This window comes from Phascolarctos cinereus, unplaced genomic scaffold (genome assembly GCF_003287225.1).
Source record: "Phascolarctos cinereus isolate Bilbo 61053 unplaced genomic scaffold, phaCin_HiC Scaffold_5;HRSCAF=322, whole genome shotgun sequence".
Classification (NCBI taxonomy): Eukaryota; Metazoa; Chordata; class Mammalia; order Diprotodontia; family Phascolarctidae; genus Phascolarctos; species Phascolarctos cinereus.
The window spans coordinates 121270769-121276203 of record NW_027555958.1 but is presented as its reverse complement, the minus strand read 5'-3'; the positions used below and the strand labels follow the sequence as shown (position 1 = coordinate 121276203).

The following is a 5435-nucleotide window of genomic DNA, read 5'->3' as shown; positions in this document are numbered from 1 at the left end:
TGGAAAGAACTGGGATAAAGACAATGACAACTTTGATCAGCTTCCTACCAGAAGTCTTTCCTTTCTCTTTCTGATTATTTCTTCTTCTCACTAAGTTTCTACTCAATACAACTCTGATAGATAGAACAAAAACATTCATAAGATGTTAACAATAATAACAATAATAATAATGATAGCTAGCATTCACATAGTGCCTTAAGGTTTGCAACGTACTTTACCTATGTTATCTCATTTGATTCTCACAACAACGTGGCTAAGTTAGGGGCTATATTATGCCCAAAGATGAGAAAGCTAAAGTTGAGAAAGTTAAAGTAATTTGCTTAGAGTCACAAAGCTTCTAAATGTCTGAAGCAGGATTCAAAAATCAAGTCTTCTGGCACTTTTAACCAATAGTGGCTACTGAGCAACTTTAACTTGTGACTCTTTTATTGTGAGTTTGTTATAGGTAAGACTAATGCAGTATCACTTTAGAATAGATGATTTTGGAGGGAAGAGATTCAATCAATTTAACTCAACAAACTTTTATTAAGCACCTACTATGAACAAGGAACTGAGAATACAAAGACAAAAACTAAACAGCCCTTGCCCTCAAGAAGCTTCCATTCTACAGAGGATAGTGTACATGGCAAAGTAAATACAAAGTATGTATGCAAAATGTTACAAAATTATTTCAAGAAAGAGATGTACCAAACAACAGGAAGTAGCAGAAAGTCCTCAACATTGCTGTTTGGTTGTTTTAGTTGTGTCTGGCTCTTCGTGACCCCATTTGAGGTTTTCTTGGCAAAGATACTGAAATGGATTTGCCATTTCTTTCTACTGCTCGTTTTACAGATAAGGAAAATGAGACAGGATTAAGTGATTTTCCCAAGGTCACAGTGTTAGTAAGTTAGTACGCAGTAAGATTTGAACTCAGGAAGATGAGTCTTTCAGACTTCAGGTCTGGTATTCTATCCACTGCATCACTGAAAAATATGGAACGTCTCATGAATTTGCACGTCATTCCTGTGCAGGGGCCATGCAAATTTCCATATCATTCCAATTTTAGTATATGTGCTGCCAAAGCACATATAATAGGTGGGACCTAAGTAAGCAGCATTCTGAAGCAAGTTGCAAGGAGATCTTGCAAGGCAGAGGCACTCTGAAGGGAACACCTTCCAGATATGAGGGACCACTTATACAAGGGCACCAAGGTGAAATATGGATTGTCATACGCGATGAAAAGCTAGGAGGCCGACTCAATCACAATGGAGGCTGTGTTCAGGGCAGTAATATGAAATGAAACTAGAAAGACTAGTGGGTCCACATTGTGGAGGGATTTAAATGCCAGCCTGAAAAGTTTGTATTTCATCCTAAAGAATATTGGGAGCAGGAGCCATTAAGGATTTTATTTATTTGTTTATTTATTTATTTTTGCAAGGCATTTAGGGTTAAGTGACTTGCCCAGAGTCACACAGCTAGTAAGTGTTAAGTGTCTTAGGCCGGATTTGAAGTCAGGTCCTCCTGACTCCAAGGCTGGTGCACCTAGCTGCCCTTATTAATGATTTTTAAAAATATATTTGCGAGGACATATGTCTTGGACATATCACTTTGGCAATTCTGTGGAAGATAGATTAGAAAGGGCAGAGCCAGAAAGTAATGGAATTATTTAGCAGGAAACTGCAAAAGTTGTGGCATGATATGATGAGGCCCTGGAATAGATTTCTTTTTTAGATTGGACCTATGATTTCATAGACATAGGGTACTTTCAGCAAGGAGACTCGACAACAAAGATTCCCATCTGCATTTCTACTTAACAGCCTTAGCGTGTTGTCCGGGACCCTAAACAGGTTTAGCCAGGGTCCCATCACCAGTGGTATCAGAGACAGGACCTAAATTCATGTCTTCCTGACTCTAAAGCTAGCTTTCTATCCACCATGCAAAATTGCCTCTCCATATGTAATTACTGTCAATATTAACATTAATAAACCTGAAGCTGCCCCTCTCTTCTTTTGTGATTATTTTGTGAATCTTATTATCCGTTTGCTATTGCTGAAGCTACCTAGAGTCAGAAAAGCTAAGGTGGAGATGGAGAGATACCCTTAGGGGAAACATTGAGCAGGACTGTCAACCATTTTAGACTCATTCCTTGTGTTCTAGAGGTTCAGAGTCAATGTCAAGATGAGCCCAAGGCATGTCAAACATGCCTTCCCCTTTCCTCCTCATCATCACCAATTGTAAAACTCTGCTGCTGTACTCCTCTTTCTTATACCTTAGAGAAATCAGTGGGCTTTAATGGAGCTCATATGGTGCCCACAGCACTCAAACCTTTACCATATTGTGGCTATGACACTCTCAGGAAAAGTTCGAGGCAAGGCCAGTCCCATCCAAAGGGGAGCATATGCATGTGAAGTAATTAAGGGAAAAGTCAAATATTGAGTACTTTCAACTCACACCATGTACACCTGGAATGTAGCCAAAGTATAAGGAGCAATAAGTCACGATCAGCAAAATGGTTAGCAAATGTCTCCAGAGATTTTTTTTTTAATCCCACATAGATTTTATAAGGAATTTCCATAACTAGGTGCTCTGGGACACAAAGCTTTACCTTAACCCATGAATGAAAGACTGATACTCATCTAAATAATTAATAAGTAGTTGTGGGTAAAGATGAGATAGTCATCCCCAGGGTGAAAAGTGTTGCTTCAGTAATGATATCAGGTTAGACTCAGTTATTCCAATCACCTTCTATCTTCATCCCCTTATACTAGCTGTTGGGGCAAAGACCAACATGTCTGTCCCCAGTACCTGGGGGTATTGCACAGTGCCTCTGGCAAGGTGAACAACTTCTTCATGAACTAGAATCAAAATCAAATAGCACCCTGGCATGTCCCTCAATTACCTCTCTTGGGAAATGGATGAGCACAGGACTCATTTTTTTTCTTTTCTTTTTAAACTGTGGTTTGGACACAGATACTTCATGAGAGGAAAAAAGTCTGCTACTCTTGTGGATGAACCTGAGTCTAATCACTTCCCTGGCATAAGTACAGAGCCCTTGGCCATGTTGAAAATGGACAACACAATGAAAGTTTCTTATCTGACTGCTTGTTTTCTTTAAAATATTGGTAATAATAACAACAGCTCATATTTCTTTAGCACTTTATGGTTCCAAAGTATTTTCTAGAAACACAGTGAGGTAGGTGGTAGATAGATTTGTCTCTCCCCTCCCCCCACATACACTTTTTACAGATAAGAAAACTGAGGTTCAGATACATTCTGAGTTGCCTGTGATCATCACACTTCTAATTAGTAATCAAACTGTGACTCCAACCTAGGGCTCTTGACTCCAAGCCCAGAAGTCTATCCATTATATTACACTATAGTAGCTAGCATTTAGCATTGTCTGAAGATATTGTTTACAAACATAAATTTAAATAGTAATAATAGATCTAAGTAACTAGAACTTTTGAGGTATTAGCTATATGTCAGGAACCTATAAAATGTTTCTTTTTCTCTCTACCTTGTTCTCTCTTTTTAACTCTTTCTCTTTCTCTCTCTCTCTAGAGGCAAAAACTTCAACAAATGAATCCAGATACCTGTACTTAGGACAGGTGCTATAAATAATTTATACCTCTTGAGTTTCCTGTTTCTACCACACATTTTCAGACATGCAGCACAGATGTGAGCCTATCACCTCTGGGATCACATATAAAATCCTCAGTTTGACTTTTAAAGCTCCTTCATAAAACCTTCCCTTCCTTCCTTTCCAGTCTTTTACACTTTGTTTTTCTACATGTTCTCTATGACCCAATAACATTGTCCTTCTTTTGTTTCTTCAGACCCTACACACTCACTTTCTGATCCTGTGCCTTTTTCATGGGCTGTTCCCCATTGCTGGGAATGTCCTCCTTCCTTACCACCACCTCCTATCTTCTCTGTTTTCCTTCAAGCCCCAGCTCAAATCCCACCTTCTGCAAAAAGCCTCCTCTTCCTACCTACTCCTAGTGCAGGGATCCACAAATGACCCCGTGATCAAATCTAGCCTTCAGCCTGTTTTTGCAAGGCCCCTGAACTCAGAATGTTGTTGTTGTTGTTAACATTCATTTAGGTATTGTCTATGGCTGCTTTTGAGCTACAACTGCAGTGTTGAGAAGTTGCTGCATATGTGATACGGCATATAAGGCGCTCTCCTGGCTTTGTATTACAGCCACAGTACTACAAATTTGTACTACAAATCACAGTGACATAGTTATAACTCAACAGCATTTCGAGGGCCATATGTATCATCAAACTGACAGGAACCTCATGACCGCTTCATCCAACCCATACCTAAACAAGAATTCCCTCTGCAATATGTCCAATAAGCAACCATCTAGCCTTTGCTTGAAGACTAGAAGTCTTCCCAGTGGAAGAGGTCAAAATGTTAGTGTCAAAGGTAGGTTGTGAATGCAGACTACAAAGCCCAATACTCTACTGACTACACCAAGTTGCTCTTCTCTCATAGGCCTAAACAAACCCATTTTGTTTGTCCTCAGAATATGACAGATTTTACTCATTCTAAGCTTTAATGTCCCCTAAATTCTTTTTATTGAATTACACCACACTTTTGTACTCATTCTCCATTACCTATCCTTGCTTGTATCTTCTGTACATGTCTTCTTTTAAACCTAAGTTGGCCAACAGGTTACCTCTATATCCACATCAGCCTCCACAGATAACTTCTCTCATTGCAATGTTTTCTCTTTGTGTCTTCTGAGTATTCTTTTTTAAGAGCTTCCTATGGGATGTAATTCTCCGCAGAACTTTAGGCCTCCTTATCCTTTCTCTGAACACTCTGAAATCTGCTCTCACCAAATCTAGGTTTCATATCTAACCATGCCTGCTCTTCCTTTTCTCCGTCAGAGAGTCTAATACAGAATAGCCACTTTTTTTTTTAGTCAGTTGGGGTTAAGTGACTTGCCCAGGGTCACATAGCTAGTAAGTGTCAAGGTCTGAGGCCAGATTTGAACTCAGGTACTCCTGACTTCAGGGCCAGTGCTCAATCCACTGTGCCAGCTAGCTGCCCCTGAATAGCCACTTTCTTCAAGGCTCTTATATTTTCTACTCCATCATCCTTGTTTGGCAGAGTCACTTTTGTCCAATGGCCATTCAGAGTATATGAACTAGAACTTTGAACAGTATTGCTAAAATATAACACTTACCATTAAAATGACTAAGTCATTTTACTGCCAAGGGTAGAGTTCTATTATAACTCAAACCATTGATACACCCAGAATGGGCCCTGTTGCATGAACTCTGGCTACTCCTTTATGTTTTTTCCTGTTCTCACCCAATACACACTATTCCCATGGTCACAGCATACCTGAAATATTAGGAACTATTTATGAGGACTTGTAACACACTTTATGAGCAAGAGTAATTACATACAAGTGGGAAGCTGACCATTATTGCAACTAAAA

At 39.4% G+C, this 5435-nt stretch overlaps 1 pseudogene; it reads right to left on the bottom strand.

Moving 5' to 3' along the window:
- Positions 1 to 965: 965 nt before the first annotated feature.
- Positions 966 to 1065, bottom strand: LOC144458025 (U6 spliceosomal RNA; annotated as a pseudogene).
- Between the last annotated feature and the right edge of the window lie 4370 nt (positions 1066 to 5435).